This window comes from Podarcis melisellensis (assembly GCF_964234715.1).
Source record: "Podarcis melisellensis genome assembly, chromosome: 1".
In the NCBI taxonomy this organism is placed as follows: Eukaryota; Metazoa; Chordata; class Lepidosauria; order Squamata; family Lacertidae; genus Podarcis; species Podarcis melisellensis.
Window position 1 is genome coordinate 68,540,312 of NC_138528.1, and position 20,277 is coordinate 68,560,588.

The 20,277-nt window shown below is 42.5% G+C and overlaps 1 protein-coding gene and 1 long non-coding RNA gene across 5 annotated transcripts in view; one reads left to right on the forward strand and one right to left on the reverse strand.

The window, feature by feature from the left end:
* Positions 1-7: 7 nt before the first annotated feature.
* LOC309374146 lies at positions 8-2,956 on the reverse strand. Its single transcript, XR_014170366.1, has 2 exons — positions 1,026-2,956; positions 8-429 (listed from the first exon to the last, which is right to left on the reverse strand). It is a non-coding gene; the product is annotated as an uncharacterized lncRNA (long non-coding RNA).
* A 763-nt stretch (positions 2,957-3,719) lies between these two features.
* The window catches only part of TRIM66 (tripartite motif containing 66), a 58,326-nt gene continuing 41,768 nt past the window's right edge, over positions 3,720-20,277 (forward strand). The window contains exons 1-3 of one of the 4 annotated variants that reach the window (XM_081918135.1): positions 3,720-3,824; positions 6,441-6,544; positions 6,642-6,709. The gene's annotated coding sequence lies outside the window, so the exon portion shown is untranslated. Of the gene's footprint in view, positions 3,825-5,299; positions 5,433-5,739; positions 6,545-6,641; positions 6,710-13,927; positions 14,558-20,277 lie in introns of those variants that run through there. The other 3 variants (XM_081918136.1, XM_081918134.1, XM_081918137.1) reach the window with 3 other exon arrangements.

The window sequence follows — 20,277 nt, forward strand, 5'->3', positions numbered from 1 at the left end:
GCCCTTCTCATTGTAAAGATAGGCTTAAACACATGAACATTGTTTTGTGAAATTGAATGTGTTTGGAGTGTTCTACATGTGAGAGAGCACCTGCACACGAGCAGTTCAGACCATGATACCAGTGGCTTTTGTCCCCTACTGGAAATGTGTCTTTCTGTGCCAAGTGGTTGTGGTTGCCCAGAATTTTGATTGTATGCAAAAGTCTTAAGGTGACCATGTTCACATTATTCTGCTGTTTAATACATACGTTTTTTTAGGTAGTAAACTAGCAGATGTGAACAAGAACAAACTAGCTATATATTATCTTTAAGGAAAAGCAAAAACATTTTACAAATTTAGGCATCTATTTAAATTGAAATGGTTTTTCTTCAGAATTGAATGATTCCCTATGCAGGACATAATTTGTTAAAAAACATACCATATTTTTCGCTCTATAACACACACCCGACCATAACACGCACATAGTTTTTAGAGGAGGAAAACAAGAAAAAAAACATTCTAAGCCATTTTTGTGGTTCATGCTGTGGGCACAGACATGTGATCTGACGGTGAGTTTGCAAAAATCCTGGGGATCCATGTGGATCCATGCTTTGTAACAACGTTTTTGCACCACTGCGGCCCCAGGCAACAGTGGGTGCGTGATTTTTTTGGTGCAAGCTGTAGCCATGGACATGCTATGTGATCTGATGGTTAATTTGTGGAGACCCAGTGCAAGAATCCTGAGGATCCATGCTTTGTAACCACGTTTTAAGTGGGGAGGGAAGGAAAAGCACTCAAGGGACAAGGAGCACGCGTGGGGTGTGTGGAGAAGGATGCTGCTAATTATGCAGGAGAGGGGTATAAGAGAAGGCTCCTCTCCTCTCCCGCTCTGCTCCTTTAAAGCAAGCAGGCTCTGCTTCTCTCCCACCTCCCTGGCTTAGGGAGCTGAAAAACTTTGCTGCTATTTAGCCACCTGAGTGGGGAGGGGAGAGGGACAGAGAGCCTGCTTGCTTTAAAGGAGCCAACCGGACAGGAGACGCTTACACTCGTATTTAAAGGTAGCTCACAAATTCCAGTGTACACCCAGGAACCAGTGGCATTACCATACCACTCAAACTTCTCTTCAAACTTCTTTAATGGGATAGTCACCACTGGCATTCTCCAGCAGACTACTGGATGCAGGAAATGTCCTTTTCGTGTATCAGGGAGGAGAGGGGATTTTCACTGAGCCCCCTCTATCTACAGTCTTAAAGGTTCTAGAACAACTTTTCAGAAAAAAACTGGTGAAAAATCCTCTGTACTTTAATATTACACAGGAACAAAGCAGAAATAACTATTGGTTAAGCTAAAGGCTTGTGCATTAGTTAAGTGGTGTATTAGTGGCTGTGCCACCACTGAAAAAGCGTTCTCATGGTGCCCACAGCAGAGCATCAGTGAGGACTAATATGGAGAAAGATGCTCATAAGGGAAAGGTGTTCCCAAACATACCTGGACATTGTAAAAAGGCAGTACTTTACCAGGATAAGCTGGCTACAACCTGTTTTGGATCCTACATGTTCCACCAGCTAATTTTGTTTTTCAAAGTGGGCCTGGGCCATAAAGGAGGATCATAAAGTCCCTCCAACACCAATCTGTGTGATTACTTTGTTCAATTTTGATGTTGTTAGTCCTATGAACATTCACTGGAGACACATCCACTGGAACGCGTTCCTCAAAATTATATCCTCATGTAACAAACAAAAACCAAACAACTTCAGTTTTTATGCAAACTTTTTATTAAAAAACAATAAAATACTTAAAAAATGGAAGTATTCCCTCAATATAAACTCAAGCCTATCCAGAACTATTTAAGATTTGCAATACAAACTTAAGTGGCATTAGCAACATATCAGATGTGAAGAACCCTCAGACTGGATGCAGACTGACATACTGAAACATTGGTGGAATGACATACCCAGATTGAGAGTAGAAAGTTGGGCTGGCCAAATGTAAGGTTAAATGTATTTGCAGTTTTAAGAGTTTTGTAACAGAAGGCAGCCCAAAGCAATGGTCTCCGACTATAGCATAGATGTAAACAAGCATTTTTGGTACTTGATAATTTAGACTTCTTAAAACGATTACAAATAACCACTACCATTCTCAGCATTATTTTCCACTTTAAAGTTAAGAGCCAGAACTGGACGCTTCAGTTTAAGCCAGAAGCCACCACACCCAATGTGACAGATGGGTGTGGTTTGGGTTAAGCAGGCCAAACTGAAACTGTGATGGGCTCCCCAGCCATGAACAGAACACAATAGAAATTTTAACACGTAGAACACTATTAAACTGGTAGGTAAGGTAGTAGCCTGATCCAAGGTGGTTTGCAACCGGAGCAGTATCACCATGCAAATATATGGCAAAAGAGTAAGAAATGGGTTGCCAATTTCATGTTTGGGTTAAAAGCGGGTCCTGGGCCTGAAAAGGTTGAAGATGCCTGTAATCCAAAGTCTATATTTGCTCCTTACAAACTTACCAAGACTACAAAATCAGCAGGTACTCTTAATCCAGCGTGGTTTGGGGGCTCATCCACTTAGCACGCAGAGTTGATCTGGTGCATAGTTTTCCCCCCTTCAAGCAGTAAGGTCTCGTAACAACTTTTCCAAATAAACTGGATGGCTACAAAGGAAAAAAACAATGCATTGTTGCTGTGTGGCTCATTTTTACTTACAAATCTCTTCCCTTGAAACTCTTTAGTCACTTTAATCAGCACTCTGCCTCCCCCAATTTTCAGAAAGTTCACTGGAATTCAGGTGTAGGTCTGTCACTAACCTGGTGACTGACTTTGCTACAGAACAACAAAGTCAGTGAATAAAGATTAGTTTTTCTCTCCGAGTACTATAGCACACCACAACGACGGAAGACATCAAGATGTGACTCTAGTCTCGATTAATTATAGGTACACAAGCTTCTTACTCATTTACTGTTTCAACCCAATACGTTAATTTCAGAAACAGAAAGACTCTCACCAAAAAAAGATCGCGCGCCTTCTTGAACTTATTCGCTCCTTTTAAACCCTGCTCCTCGCTACTCACCACGTGAAAGGAAGAAGGGAAGCAGGAAACGGAAGAAGACCTTCCTCAAGGAACCTCCCACAATGCTCTCGGGGTGCGTGCGGGGGGGGGGGAGGGCACATAGAACGGGAGAGAGAAGTGAAGATCGGCCATTCCTGGAGCGGCAACACAGCCTGCACTTCCGGTGGCCATTGAAAGCCGTCACGCTGTGGTGTAACTGTGCCGCTCCAGCCCTGTGGCAGCTCTATGATAAATGCCCGCTTTGCATTGGAGGGGAAGGGTGGGGGCGGGAAACCAATCCAGGGGTATACCGGAAGTTTTCGCTCTCATCGAAGTGAAATGCAGTTAGCGTCAGGAAGGCGATGACGTCACCTAGCTTTTGGTCTTGCCACTCAAGTGGGAGGAGAATTCAGCAGAGCCCCTGTTGAGGGCGGGAAACTTTCCTCAGCGCAAAAAAAAAAGCAAGCTCCTAACACATACCATTGGCTGATATATTTTTTAAAGAAAGGCTTCGCCTGTGGAGGTTTTCCCCCCTCCTCCCTTGAGCGTAGTGGGCGGTATCTGTGCTTTCAGTCAAAGCTGCATTCTTGTGGCACCTCAAACATTAGAAGGCAGTTGCTGGTGTGCCTTTAAATGCGGCCCTCTTCCCTTGATAACGTCACTGGAGAATGCAAAATTGGAATAAATCCCAGCCAAGTCATTTTGTTGTCCTTTTGTATCCAGCGGGGGCCTTTGGTCCCTGAACTGTATGTTCCTCGGAGTGCAGCCTTGCCATTCAGGCATGCTCAGAAGCGAGTCCTTTTGATTTCAGGGGTACTGACTCCCTGAGGCTGCACAGCTATACACATCTGGGACTATGTCCTATTGAACTGAGTGAGCAGAGACTTTCCTCTGAGTAGAAACACCTAGCATTGGCCTCGGGCTGTCGATATTTATTCCGTACAGTACTTCATTAATGAAGCCACCTGCTGTGCTGCTCCCCTTTCTCGCTTGATCTTCCAAGAAGCAGCTATATCCTAACTAGCCTTTTCATTTTCCGCGTTGGGAATGTGATGTAGTATCACTTTGCAGCATAGTGGGAAATTTAATAGGTGGCCACCCAGCACTGCTTGGAACACTTGCTATTTACTATCAGTGCCAGGTACTCTGGGTGTGTAAGGTATAAGGCAGTCTTAAGGAAGCTGGTCCTGAGCTGTATAGAGCCTTACGTGGTCAGGGATCGTTGTCTCTCTAATTGTGTGTTATTCCACATTCCTCACTGCAGCGGTTTTGTGTTATGCCATGCCAGCCCCATAGCAGCCGTTTTGTCCCCAGCACCCTCTCAAAAGTCATTATGTGTCCACTGGCCCAAAAATGTTGTCAACCCCTGGTATTATAATAATAATAATAATAATTTATTATTTATACCCCACCCATCTGGCTGTGTTTCCCCAACCACTCTGGGCGGCTTCCAACAAAACACTAAAATACAATAACCTATTAAACATTAAAAGCTTCCCTAAACAGGGCTGCCTTCAGATGTCTTCTAAAAATTTGGAAGTTATTTTTCTCTTTGACATCTGGTGGAAGGGCGTTCCACAGGTGGGTATAGGTCAGATTAAAATAAATGAGAAAGACTTGGGGGACGGGTGAGTAAGCTGTGCTCCCCCCACCTCAAGAAACATAACTATTCCAGGGCAAGGGGACATATTTGTCTTCCTGAGTTCAAACAGTGACAAACCCATATACACATCTTTAACATCAGAATGATGCAATGGCACGGGGCAAATCTGACACTAGGTGGCCTGACTTGAGCTAAATGGGCCCCAGAGCAAAATTGATATTTTTGTGTGAGCATTTCTTGTCCCCAGAAGATCCTGGAAGATCCACTTCCAAGCAGGAGATGAACTAAAATCAGGGGCATGAGGTTACAAATGAATGTTACAAATAGAATACACAAGTGCCTTTGGCCACCATAGTAACAAAATCCAGGAAACAGGGCACATATTTTATTATGTTCCATATGTCATGGAAGGGTTAGAGCATAAACCAGTCAGAAAACTCAATATGAACTTCATTGTCTCTACAATACAGAACAGCAACAGCAAACTCCTGATTCCTCCAAGTACATTTAAATAAAGTACCACCTGGGGATTAAACTATATGATGACACTGTCTACACACAATAATAGAAAGACTGAACATTTTCATTTGTTCCTAGAAACTCTGTTTTATTGTAAATAATTCATAGTGTGTCTAATAATTGCAGTTATATGCATCTCCCAGGGATAACAGTTTATTTCCTGAGCAAAATGTAATGGGATTGCTCAACTAAGATCATGCAAAGAAGTCACATGCATCTTAGATAATTACATTGGGAAAAGGAGAATCTCATATTTTGCTGACCCACCAATGGAATATAAGGTTTGTTTTTTATGTCGGACTACTGACCAATTACATAATTTTAGTGATACACAGCAAGTTTTATCCTATGAAAATATGCTGCATAACCAGGTCTTGGGCAGATGTTTCTTATATTGTGTAGAGTTTTTCTTGCTTTTCTCTTGGTAGTATTTGAATAACAGAACTTTCTGGAAATATATGATCATTTTAGGATCCCAGACCTTTATATGAACTTTTCACTACTGCACCAGCATTCTGCAGGTAAACCCTTTAATTAGTGAAATGTTTAGCATTTAATGCTGGGTGCTTACACAGTCACAATTTGTGGGTATGGTTCAGTGGCATACTGGCAAATGCTGTGTGTACAATTGACATTAATTTGGCATTCTTGCACACACTGGAAAGTGTGGTATAACATTTGCTTGATATAATGTCATATAGCCTCTCCTCAAATTTTGTGCAAACAAATCAGGTAGAAGCTCAACAAACAGTCTGCAAGCAATTTTACTGTGCTACTGACCTCTGTAGTGATGGTTCAGACACTAGTGACTCATCCAGCATCCTAATGACAAAGAATGAGAAATCTTTCTTACACAATCTCAAGCTTGGGTCACAGTTTAATGACATTGTTTCTCAAATTATTCAATATTTTCAAATCCACCATTATTGTCTGTGTTCTTTTTACAACTGTTCTGCTATTTGACAATTTATTTGGCTCAATATAAAGTTCTGCTAGAGATGCAAGAAGGAAGCAAAGCTGAGTACCTTAAGCAAATATATAACCTTAGGGCAACATCATGCTTACAAAGCTGTAAGCCCCTGCTCTGTTCACTGGTGCTTACTCTTTAGTAAGTATTCTGTGGATTGCAGCCTTAATATAAAAAGCTCAGAGTTTACTGCTGGGAGAGCCTCCCTGAAATGAGTAATAGTCACGCCAGTGAATCACTCTCTGGCTCATCTATCAGTGTTGTCCATCTTTTCCTTTATGCTTCGCACAAGCAGTCTACCTTTTTTATTTTAAAAAGCCAGCTTCAGCTGCAAATTTGCAAAAACAGCTTGAGCCTGGAGAGGAAAGATGTGCTTTGGTTGAACATATGGAGGACACCATCATTCAGACAGCTCCAGCTTGTTGAGTAAGAGAGTGCTGTTTACGTTCTTTCCTTAAGGTGGGGCTGTGGGACACACACACACTGTAGTCGTGAGTGTTTGAGGACTCACGTCTTTGCTTAGGGGAAACAGATGGAAAAGATGCAAGAGTTATGCTATGATGACTTGGAGGCATGGTCTGCCCTTCCCTGGTGAGTTGCCTTTCCTTGCTTACTTACCTTATCCTTGCACCTCAGCAGTGGAGCTGAGGTTCTTAATGGGTGTTTGCATCTGGAGTCCCATGTTCCTGTGAGTTATTGTGAAAAAAAAATGTTAACAGCATTCCTCTCCTTCACACCAAGTATTCCTTTTCATCAACATTGAAGGTCTTAGTTGTCTACCATAAGATAGAGCCCCATGTCCTGCACCTCAATGTATTTATACATAAATAAGCTGTGTTATGTTTCTGGAGATGATATACCCCTGTGATTTGTTTTTGAGTTATTTTAGACTCCTGTCCTATGACAGCATGGTAGAGTCGTGATCGTGGTCATAGCACAGGGCAATCACCTTAGGCTCTCCACTGATCCCTTAGTTTTATTTAACTTGCTCTGTCTTTTAATTTGATATGTTACACTGTTGTTGCAACTGACTTCTGTGCATTAGATGTCAACTGTGCCCATTTAGTCACTTGTGTTAGTGAGTACTGTGGTAATAATGCCAGTGTTGAATAATGCTGGTGCAACAGGGGCCTCTTCTGTGTCTTCTTCTAGGGCTCTGGAATTCTCTTTGGGGAAAGTGTGTCTCACTGTTTCTTTAATGGCCTTCCAGAAGCTAGAATAAACTTTTCTATGTAAGAAGGATTTTTGTTTACAGATGATGGCTTTATTGTATTGGTTTTACTACTCTCTCTACCTGTTTGTAATCTGAAAACTGTTTGTAATTTTTGAAAACTGCTCCGTTATTGTTTTTCCATTGCTGTTTATAGTATTTTAATGGTTTTGTAACTTATGTTTTAAATTGTTAGCTAATGGTTTGATTTTGCTGCTAGTCACCTTGAGCCTTTTTATGAGGACAGGCAGGGTACAAGTGTCGCCAGCAAACTAACCCACTACTCTGATTCAAAGTTTTGTTCTGCCAGCATAAGGAACTAGTAGTGAACCTATCCCCACCAAGTGGTTGTAATTCAAAGGCAGAATCACACTGCGGGTGCTTCCAGACAGTCACAATTTTCAGGTGGATTTCAATCATATGCTGGCAAATTCAGGCTGTGCAATTAAAGTTGATTTAGAGCTATTTCATGACGAGCTCACTTCCTTTCAGAATTGGACATGTCACAATAAGGAAAGTGGTGAGAAAATGCATTGGAATGTTTGAGATAACATTTGCTTGCCGGAGCATTGTCTAACCTCCCCAGAAACAAATTGGGATGAATGCTCAATAATTAGCCAATGTCAGCTCACCTCCTTGAAAACTTTATGCAAAGAAATCAGGATGAAATCTCAGTAAACAGGTTGCCTGGATGCAAGCAGGAACTCTGCCTTGGGTTGTTCCCATGTTGTATTGTATGTGTGTCTGGGATTGCTTTTGCCCATAGCAACTTGATGGTGCACTAAATCCCAAGGGTGCTTTTTCAATTAGAGAGCAGTTTGGGTGGTTCTGTGCTGTGAGCTGCTGCGGCTCAAACTAAGGGGAAATCTGCAAGTGTGAGTATGGATATGTTGCACACATTTTACTTAGCTTTTCTGGGGTGTGGCAGTGATGGGGTAGGGAATGGCAGCAATATTTTTTCAGAAAATGCCTGACTGTGTCTGCCAACAGATTCTGCAGTCTGTAGAACAGGGGGCAGGAACGGTAATTAATTATGTGTCTCACATCTTTTGTTATAAATCAGGAATTATTATGTGCTTAAAAAAACAGAAGAGAAATGACAGGGCAAAGAATCAATCAACAGCGATATTCTCATAGGCCCACACAAGGCACCAGGTGCAAATCTCTAATTAATATGTCAGGAATCTGAAGAGGAAGGAAAACAAATCTGAATCTCAGTAAAATGATGTTACTGTGTGTACTGAACACCATTGAGAGGCAGTGAAAGACAAGAGATATCCTGATTTGAGACCAGCAAAATGTAGTCTTTTATGTGTTGGATATTGTACTTGATAACTTTGACTCTACAGCTGTGACAAGGCTAGGCATGATCACAGACTGAATTATGTGGCTATCTATTACATGATAAAATAATCAATTATGAATTTGGGGCTGACCCATCTATACGATGAAAGGGACATTTTTCTTCACCATTGGGCATTCAGAAATTACTGAATAATCAGCTGCTGAAATGGGGTGGGTAGCAGTGGTTTTCCGAGGGAGGGAGGGAGGGAGGGTAGGGTAAGGAAAGAGCTCATGGCCCCATTGGGGCAGGGTTAGCAGCATGTTATATGAAAAGAGATGGACATCTTTGGAATAGACAGCGAAGCAAGCATACAGATCCGGGTGGTAGAGTCATCTGAAGTTTTCTGATAGGAGGTGTAACTCCTGTATTTTGTGAATGTAAGTCCTACAATGATTACCATGAACATCCGGTTTTCTTCTGTGTCCTCTCTTGTATCACCCACACGTGGGAAAAATATTTTGAGAAAGCCTCAAAGGTGTTATTTACTGTCTTGACTGAAACATTCACATCCATAACTTCTGTCCAGGACACCTATATGTCTTGGAATAACCTTGAGTGAACTAATCACATAGCTGTAGATTCTTGTTCATAACAGAATAGTAATCTGGCAAATGTATTTATCCATTTCAAACTTGTTTGGAGGACCAATGGATATTGTTTGAAGCTGCTTGGAAGGGACTTGCATGGCCATGCCAGTAAGAAGGCTGTGGATAAAAAATGAGAAAGCCAAGGTAGGCTGAACTCTGTAGGCAACTATACGGGCATCATCCTAAAATTTATGTGGGAGTTTAAAGCTGCATATAAACTACTAAGCCCAGTTTCCTGGAGATAAGCCTCATGCGACACAGTAGGAGTATACGGTATAGGATTGGGCTGTTAATGTCATTGGCATGGGAGGGAGCTAGCTGTGAAGGACAGGTGCCTTTAGAAAGCCCATGTGATGCACACGGCCTAAAAGTATCCTGCTATTGTCCATGCTTGCTGAGTGCAGGGGCAGGGAACTGCTGACATTTGAACTCAGCATGTTATGTGGCTTTAAAGAGATCAGTTGTGCCGAATGTGCATGCCTGAGCCCGGGGAGTGGAGGGAGCCCTTTTGTATCCAGCTTGTGTGTGTGTATGTGTGCTCATCTGTCAGTACTTTTCCTTATTATGTACAACCTGGTTAGCAGCATCCCTGAACAAACCCTTTTCCTGAGAAACAAATATATTCTTATTGGTTATTAAAGGTAAAGGACCCTTGGACAGTTAAGTTCAGTCAAAGGCGACTATGGGGTGCGGTGCTCATCCCGCTTCAGGCCAAGGGAGCCAGCATTTGTCCACAGACAGATTTCCAGGTCATGTGGCCAGCTTGACTAAACAGCTTCTGGCGCAACGGGACACTGTGACAGAAGCCAGCGTGCACAGAAATGCCCTTTACCTTTCCACCACAGCAGTACCTATTTATCTACAGTCATACCTCAGGTTGAATGTGCTTCAGGTTGAGTGCTTTCGGGTTGTGCTCCGTGGCAGCCCGGAAGTAACAGAGCGCGTTACTTCTGGTTTCGCCGCTCATGCATGCACAGATGCTCAAAATGACGTCACACACATGCGCAGAAGCGACAAAATGCAACCTGCGCACGCGCTGACGTGCCATCACGTCTTACATTCTATTCAGGATGCGAACGGGGCTCCGGAACGGATCCCTTTCGCATCCCGAGGTACTACTGTACTTGCACTGGTGTGCTTTTGAACTGCTAGGTTAGCAGAAGCTGGGACAGAGCCCATCATGTGTATTAGAGCAATCTCTGTGGGAGATGCTTTGCCCTTTCTGAAGCAGGTGAAATTCACTAGATATACAATATTTGATCCTTGAATGGGGAACCCAGTTCCTTTCTGGGTGCTAGAAAAACAGAAGTGCTTATTTATCTGGCATGAGCTGCATCTGCCATTCCCTGCTGCTGAATCCGCTTTTGAGATGTTGCACTTTACCCTGGAGAACTGCTCAGCTGTCTCTGAATCTTCCAGATGATGTCATTCCATGCCCTCCTTTTCCAAGGGAGTTGCTGTTAAACTCAAATAGCTAACCAGAACTGCTAGTGAACTGCGGGGTTTTTTTGTTGTTGGTTTGTTTGCTTGCTTATCATGTAGTAAGTGCAACACTTGTGGGAATCTGAGTGCTGAACTGAAAGTTTTCAGGAAAGAGGTTTTGGCTCAAAATTGGGAGTCTCTCCCCAAGACTAAGGGAGAGATTTTAGAGAGTGAAAACTGAAAAAGTTTAGTGGGAGTGAGAGGGCTTACTATTGGCAGTGAGTGCATGGTTGTTCTCTCATCTGTTTTAAAAGCTCCATTTGTTCCCTTTCTTTTTTGAGTGAGAAAGAGCATCCATCATATTATGAAACCCACATTGCCCTGGGATGACATTATGTCTACCAATGGTAAGGCACATTCATTCCATAACACTTGTGCAGTTTATTCCCCGCTCCTGAAAAATAGGTGACCACCTACCAGTCCACCACATGTGAATGAGACAGTGAATTTGAAGGCAGGCATTTCCCGTCAGTTTTTTTAATGGATTCCAAAATGTGAAGCTCACCAAACTATGGCCGCCATGACCGCTACATGTCCAGTGAATAGAAACATTAAAGGTGATGGAGAATTTCACCATATTATTTTTTAAAAAACCAGAATTATAATTGCACCTGCTATTTTTGCTAGCTTCACATTACAGGCCCTAGATTATAGGGATTGCACGTAAAATTGCTTTGTTGAAACCTCTCCAAAGGCAAGTGATGCAATGTGTTACATGCAATGCTGTCTGAAAATGAATACCCCTTAGTTTTAATTAGACATTCACCCGAGGTATGGATGATAGCATAACTTTATTAATCACACCAGTAAGAGCTCAGGTTGGAGAGTAAATAAAATGTTGCAAGCAGTTTGCATAAGTGTTCAAGGTGGTTGAGTTGGAGTTGCTTCAGACCTGTTTTGGTCAGTGTCTGCTGCTGCTGCTGCCCACTCAAAAGGCGAGCAGAGCAGCTGGGCTTGGTTAGGTAAATATGAAGACATACAGTACAGCATTTTGTATTTTAAAATACTCCCTGATATCCCCTAATTGGGCCTTAGAGAAAATGTGAATAATATCAAGAGTTCTGAGCAATTGGTTAATGCTCTTTGAGAGTTATTATCCGAACATTTGCTTAGAGAAGCAGGAAGGATGATAAGGCAGGTGAAATTATCTGGGAGATGGATAGAAATTTTATCAGGTTGAAACAAATGTAGGTTCATGTGCATTACTCAGATATGAATTGTCATGATGGATTTTCTAAGTAAAAATCCAAATTCAGATGCTGAATACTACTTTCACTGTTTGACTTACTTAACATAGCAACATATTTAGTTAAAGAATAACTTTTTCTTAACGTTCTTTGGTATCCAGTGATGTAATATTATATCCAGTTGTTGACATCATCATCATAAGGTCACCTTCAGACTGTTTCTTATTTTGTGGGAGGGATTCAAGCACGTATCAGAAATTTAGATTTGAGCAATTAAAGCTGATTAAAGTGATCCATCATCCTTCACAATAAATTCACTTACAAGCACACACACACTTTTTGCAGTTAGGAAAGTGATGGACAGGGCTTTTTTCAGCTGGAACTCACTGGAGCTCAGTTCCAGCACCTCTCAGTTGGGCGCCATTGCCATTATAAGAGAACAAGGGAGGCATTCATGGGGAATTCTGGCACCTCTTTTTCTAGAAAAAAAGCACTGGTGATGGGTAAATGCACTGAAAAATGTGAGATGAATGAATGATTGACAGGAAGATTTAAAACTCATACAAACTAATCAGAATGAATGTTCATTGTTGTATAATCACCCCACAAACAAATTAGAATGAATGCTTAATAATGACTGAACATAGTCTAACTTGTGCAAAAGCTTTGTGCAAGCAAATTGGAATGAATGTTCAATAAACAGGTTTAAGGCTGGTGGTTCAGGTCACTAACGTGAGCTCTATGTCTCAGTGGAGGCTTTTAAAGAACACTTTAAAAACACAAAACTGTTTCCTTGGTGTGGTATCACTCGTATGGCACCTGTGGCCAAAACACCACGTAAACTAATCCTCATGTTCAACTCAAAGGCCTGGATTCAATGTTCTCTGACCACGCTGTTGTGTTATCATGGGGGTGAGAATAATGGTTGTGCAATATAAAATCCAGCGCAACAGTTTTGCTAGCAGAAGCTTGCTACACAACAGGTTATTCAACAGAAAGTATAATCTGTTTTGCAACCAGCCACAAAAAGCAGGCTAGCTTCCTGCCCTTGTCTTGTAGAAGCCATTTTGCACAGGGCGGCCCAACTTTTCATACCAAGTGGGCCGCACGAGTACCTCAACACTTAATTTTTACCTCACACTTTCAGTACAGCTTTTTTTTGTGTGGAAGGGGATGTCTGAAGAAATTTAGTCATAATTTGCTGTTTGGGAACTGTTTGCTCGGGAAAGGGGTACAAACATTTTCCTGTTATTTTTGCCATTGTTTTAGAAATTCAGGAACATAAAAGCTGCCTTATACTAAGTCAGACCCTTTGTCCTGTCTACATTGATGGGAGGGTCTCCCCAGGGTTTCAGAAAGAGGATGTTCCCAGCCCTGCCACTTCAACATGCAAAGCAGATGCTGTACCACTGAGCTATGGCCCTTGGGGTTCCAAGACATAAAAAACAAGTACACCATGGGTCACCATTTAAAAACCAGTGTCCTTGACCATACAGTTTTAAAATTCGGTTTATAGATGGGAAAAATATGAAGCCAACTTTAGCCACATCTGAAGATGACCTAATGAGTTTCATTACTTCAGTCAGAGTTCTCTATAATAATGCATTTTTTTCTACAGCATCTCATTTTTGTCTTTTTAAAAGAAGCTTGGATTCAGTTCAAAACAGGTATCGGGAAAGCTTCAAAAGAAGTGGATCCTGCGTATATTCTTCCCTGCCTCTTTCAGTCAAAAGTATAAATAGCATCAATCCACGTGAAGAGGTAACAGTATTTTCAAGACTGATGAGCTGCATTTTACAGAAATTAAGATATCCTAATTTGGACATGGTGATAACCCCAGAACTGAATTTGGTCTATTGATATTCATACACTGTTGTTTGAGTTGTACAATCCCATGTTGGATTGCTTTTTAGATGTACTGATTGCATCATTCTTCATACGTACAAACAGTGGCTCTCTAGGGCAATGCTGAATACTCTTTCCTCCACCAGCAGAGGTGTAATAATGATATACTGTATTTAAAAGAGGTTTCTGTAAAGCACAGGCTCCAGAAATATACCTTCCTTGGCTTTAGATGACACTGAGGTCTGAAGTTCAGCAGTTGCATAGGTAGCTGAATATGTACCTTGGGGTGAATTATTGTTTGTGATTTCTTCTTGGTGGGTTGATAGTAAGACACCTCTCTAGTCTCCGTTTGCAAGCATCTGTTACAAGCCATATTGAGAGTTTCCTTTTAAAGAAGATCTGGCTAAAAACAGAATGATTGCTCTCATTTCTGTCTCACCATGGAATTGTTTCCCCCCCCCCCCTTTTTATATTGATCTGGAAAAACAGCTGAGAAAACGTACCATAGACTGAGAAGTAAGAGGGGAATATAAAGGCACGTTAATGGTCTCCATTCTGAGCCTAGTTTTTGAAGAGGGCTTTACCAAACAGGAAAGGAGCCCCAGATGAACACCGGGAAGGTCTAGTCATTTTCTCTCATCAGCACTCCTGACGCTGTACAGTAAAAGCTGTTTCCAGGGATTACGCGGTGCACGCTCTTCTGCTTAGTAACAACCCATTTCCTCAGCCAAGAGACACTTATTTGTGCTCCTCTCTTAAGTGGCTGCTTTCCAGAGAGAACAGGTAAGCCAACATGAAAAGTAATTTTTTTCCTGAATAAATAACATAGCCTAGCAGCAGTTTGCAAGGAGGGTGGCATAAGCACTTCCCATTTCTAGTCGGAGCAGCTGTCTGTCAGTTGTGATTCACTGTCTGTAAACAGGCAGAGAGGTTATTTTGCTGGCGTGCTTCGTGTTATGCTGATTAAGTTTGGATAGCCATTCCAAAGGAAAATGCATTGATAATGGGAGCAGCATCATTAAGGTTTAGAAGGTAATAAGAGCAGACAGCAGCAGGGGGTGGGTAGGAGTGGGAGTTCTGCATCTCTACAATGTACAGGTTTAAAATTACCAAGTATTGCAAGTGGAGCTTGATTAGCCAGCCCAGGGTAACTGAAGGTCAATTGTATCCCGTGGGGTTAAAGATTCAGACAGCAAGATGCAAACACATTTGTTGTGGACCAAAAGCAAGCTGTTACCGATATTTAGGCAGACGATCAAACAGGGGATTTGCCGAATGCAGTAACTGCATCTACCTAAGACTTAGCATTATTTAACAGTTGCCCTTTTGCTTTTTACATTTTTCTGTTTGGGAGTCTCCTTGGTTAGCTAGGAGGCCTGAAGGTCATGGTCACTAGAGCTCTCAGTTCTCCAAATACACTGGCTGATTCAGACATACAGACTCATTTCGGTGTTTACATGTTTGGAATACATTTGTGTTTGAATAAGTGGCTTCTGCACACACAGTCTTTTGAGAGAAATGGGAGAAAGGTCTGTCTTGCCTGTCCAAACATGCATGGGCTTGTGTGTCCATGTGGAAAAAAATACACACTTTTCCAAATTTGGCCCATGACGGCATCCTGATGAGGGAGGGTGCGAGGTTCTACAGTCTGATCTTAGGTAGGCAGGATTAAAATTCCAAAGATGAAGAAAGACATGTTTTAAGATAATTTGCCGGATGGATTTACTTTTCTATTCCTCATAATATTATCAAAGCAAATCAGTTATCTGCAAGAAAAACAAAAAATCCTGTGTTTTTTAAAAAAATCAAAGCCTTTGGGACAGTTATTGTTTATGTAAAAGCCAAAAAATTTCTATATTGTTATATTTTCCCCAGTAAGGCCATCATCATCATTTTAGTAAAAGGAGGCATCATATATATTTAGTATGTGAGCTTCAATTCTTCTGTCCATGAATGCAGAATAAATGCCAAGCAACACAGAGACATGTGTAATAAACCCAAATAGCTGCTTATTTTAGTGATAAGCTGAATAAGAAAGGGGTATTTTAAGTGGGATAACAGTGGGGAAAGGGATGGTTAATAATTCCCCTGCCCTCTTTCCATTACAACTCAATCCCACCCCCCAGTCCACTCCCTCTGTCCATTACTCTCAGACCAAATTCCCTATGTTACTTCTCCACCCCATAGTAGATGTGCAGAGGACAGACTTACCCACCCACCATGCCTGGAATACTGGATACAAGGCTCAAGCAGAAACCTGTTGCTATTTCCTCCACAACCTGACCTGTTGGAGTCTGTTGTGTTGTGCTCCCTGGCTCACCCAGCCAGCAGAATTTTTGAAAAACAGAAGTTGTCAGTCCTCTCATACCCATATGACACTTAAGAAAAAGGAAGCAAAAAGGTATTTCAAACAAGTTCACTGAATTGTTTATAGGAGCCTCCCTATTGCCAGTGTGTTGATCAGAGGTATATGTGCTTCAGATGATTAACCCCATCCAGTCTGAACATAGGATAGGGCAGCTGTACAACTTTTCTGCCTAAACCTGCATTGGAAAATGGTGTGAAGCAGCCCTGGCAAGAGTCTCAACTAGACTCATGTGTTGCCCCAGGCAACCATCTGGACTCTAAACAGATGTGTATAAAGAGTCAAATCAAAACTACTGTAGCAATATTTAATCCTTTGAGGTGGGATATGTACTGCATTTAATAGCTAAACGTGTTATGCTGAAGTGGAGTTAATCAGACCCAAAGTCAAGTACTTTGTGGGTTGTGGACTGGCCTCTACTGCTGAATAGTAGTTATTTGAAGGGTGCACACCTAGGCCTTTAGTGAGATCCTTCACACTTTGAAACTGCCTGCCAAGAGAAATGGTAGGAAAACACAGTTACATTCAAACTCATGGCTTGTCCACATTTATGCTTGTCCTGCCGCTTCCTCCTGGGGAAACCTGGTCTTTACTGCTGAATTGGAGTAAACGACAATCAGATTTTCAGTGGATCGACACCTGCTTTGATTCAGCGGTAACCTGCAGGTTTTCCTGGGGAAAGTGGTGGTGCAGATGCACTGGACAAGCAGAAAATCTCTTGGACCTGTCCTTTCTAGGCACAGGACAGGCAAAGTGTGGACGAGCCTCAGTGACAATTAGAAAGCATTGTGCATGCACTCTCTCTCACAGCCACACAACCCAAACTGTGTACACATTGCCAGCTTAAAACACACCTAGGTTGTTCTTTTTCTCAGTTCACATTGAAGCTGGTTTGGACAAAAATGCATAAAAACGCAGTGTGTAGATACAGGATGTCAGATGTACACCACTTCCCAAAGCAGCGCTGGGGGCGCACTGGATGCAGAATAAATGTGAATGTGTATACAGCCCCAGGCTTTGTCTAGTTTCAGCAGTTTTATTACCTTCTTTTTTATTACCTACTTTTATTTCCTTGCATGTTTTTGTTGTAGTTGCCTTCTTATTTTAGTCTGGCTTATTGCTTGTTTTGGTTGTATCACCTGTTGTCAATCCCTCTGGGTGGGGTACAAATTTAATAAATAATATTAATGGAGTGCAGTCACATTTTATACACAGCTCAGATTTTGTCCTGTGTTTCACACTTCAAAAATGCCACCCAGGACTCCAGACTGATATTTAGAACTCAAACGTTGCTATTACTTATTTCTACATCATAGTGCACAGAGCAACACAAGTCCACTCACCCTCTCAGTGTGGCGGCATTGCGGGACGGCAGAGGCGCCTCCTAAGTCCCTGATGAGGGTGGCTGTCTGGATGAGTGGCGGGGGCACTCCAGCTTTCAGGAGCTGGATGTGAGCCCAGGATTGGCAAATGGGAGTGCAGATTTGGATGCAGGCTGGGCCAGGGGGAGGAGCTGATGGAGCAGGAGGGCTTCCCTCAGGTCCATGCCCAGGTAATTTAAGCAGCCCATATGTGGGGTCCTTACCTGGGTTCTTCCATCGTGCTTAACAGAGTAAAGGTAAAGGGACCCCTGACCATTAGGTCCAGTCGTGGCCGACTCTGGGGTTGCGGTGCTCATCTCGCTTTATTGGCTGAGGGAGCCAGCGTACAGCTTCCGAGTCATGTGGCCAGCATGACTAAGCCACTTCTGGCGAACCAGAGAAGCTCACGGAAACGCCGTTTACCTTCCCGCTGGAGTGGTACCTATTTATCTACTTGCACTTTGATGTGCTTTTGAACTGCTAGGTTGGCAGGAGCAGGGACCGAGCAACAGGTGCTCACCCCATTGCGGGGATTTGAACCACCGACCTTCTGATCGGCAAGCCCTAGGCTCTGTGGTTTAACCCACAGTGCCACTCGTGTCCCCTTAACAGAGTAGCACAAGCCAAAAAGGCAGGCTCTTGCCTTGTAAAGCTTACAAGTGAAATTGGGTAATTAGGTGCAAAAGTGGTTCATTGGAGAATATGTATCATTATGCTGTTTTAATTCCTTCATCTCTGTTGCTTGCAGCCTAGAAAAATAAGCATAGTAGCTTTTATCACTGTGTGTAATGGCCCCACAACAAGATAAGTTCTGGTTGATGCTTTGCTTACTAGCCAAATTTTTTGCAGTGATGAAATTTAGGCAGGAATACAAATGTGAGGCTCATCTTATAATGTGAAAATAAAATTATGGGTGGGACAATAGCACAACTCTGTTGCCACAGCAAATCCTTCCTTAGTTCTTCCTGTACCCCTGTTGGGTTATAAGCTCATCTGGAAGGTATGTAAATATGGAAAACATTATTATATTGAAAGATTTAACTGCCAGTATTGCTGCAACATTATCTTAAGAAGCTTAACTAATAACTGTAGATACAATTCTACGCAGGCCAAGTTTGGGCTGGATATCACAACATTTGTTAGCCCTATCAGATCATCTTCCATGCTTACTGTATTTTTCCATGTACTGTATAAGACAATGCTTTTTGTTAAAAATAAAAAAGGCAAAAATTGGGTGTCGTCTCATACACAGATAGTGAATGCAGAGGGGGGACATGCGATTAATGGCAGCAGCAAGCAGGAGACTGGGCGGGTGATTGGTGGCTGCGGCAAGGCCTGCTGAAGATTGGCTGTGGCTGTGGCAATTGGGCAGGTGTTTGGCAGCTGTTGCGAGGCGGGAAGTGGGCGGATGGGCTGTTGGTGGCGGCAAGCGGGTAGACAATTGGCGGCTGCGGCAAGGTGTGCAATTGGCAGTGGCTGTGGCAAGCAATCGGCAGTGGTGGGCAGGTGGGTGAGCGGTTGGCGGAAGTCACTTCCCCCACCCCCACCCCCAAAAGCTAAACAACTTAATTTCTTAATTTTTGGTTTAAAAAAATATAGGGGTTGTCTTATACATGGGGGCATCTTATACACGGTAAAATACGGTAATCCCTTGCTTTCTTGGATGGGAACAAGATGTTCTGTACAGGACAGCTTTTATATCCCTATTACTCAAAGGAAGCACAGTTTCAAATCCCTACTCAGCCATTCAATAGTAGAACATGCGTAGGGTCCCAGGTTGAACCTCCCACATCTCCAGGTAGGACTAGGAAAGTCTCCCTGGAGCAATGTTGCCAGTCAGTGTAGACGAGACTGACAACAGTGTAGACAACATGGACCAATGGCCTGATGCAATCTAAGGCAGCTTCCTATGTTCCTCATGGTGAACTAGTCCTAATTATTCTCTCTTGGCCTAGTTTATTGCATCACTTCACACTGAAGGAGCCCCAAAGCAATTTACAGGGACAACATACAAGAAAAAGCCATTAAAATGAAATAAAGGTACTTTAAAATGTGCATTGTCCAACAACCTAAAACACTACCCCTACCATATAAGGATGAACACACAAAACAGGACCAAATGCCAGAGCACTGGTGCTGTCCACATACTCTGGAGAACAAACACATATTCACCTGGCACCAGAAGGATGACAAAATATACCAGTCAAGGCTTCCACAATCGGGTGGGGGGGCACTGAAAAAAACTGCCACCCTCCAAACATCTCTTGCATGGGCACACAGGGAAGGGGCTCAGAGGTTGGTTTCAGGGACCAAGTAGGCTCATATGGCAGAAAGAGGTCCTTAGCCATGCAGCTCTTTGTCAGTTAAAACCAGCAATTTGTGGTTATTATGATAAAAGGGACAATCACCATGGGTGGGATTCAGCTAGTGCACAAGAGCTTCTACTTGTATCAATGGGTTTCTCCTCCTCCTGTGCCCCCCCCAACAAAATTTTGGGTTTGGGGGAGAACCACTAGAACAGTGTGCAGGGTGAGAAAAGGTGGGATTTTTCCATTTGGCAAAGTGAAATGCCTGCCCTAATGGAAGAGTTGCCTTAGAAGAGTTGCATTGAATTCCTCCATGTGTATGTTGCCCAGAGCTTGTTTTAGAAGAGCAAGGATACAAATGTAATGAAATACTTTTTGTATTTGGAAAGAAGTCTAATAAAAGAGTGATCTAAAGCAGATTTCATTGTGCTAATATACTGGGGACTGAACAGAAAAACTGCTTTGCTGACA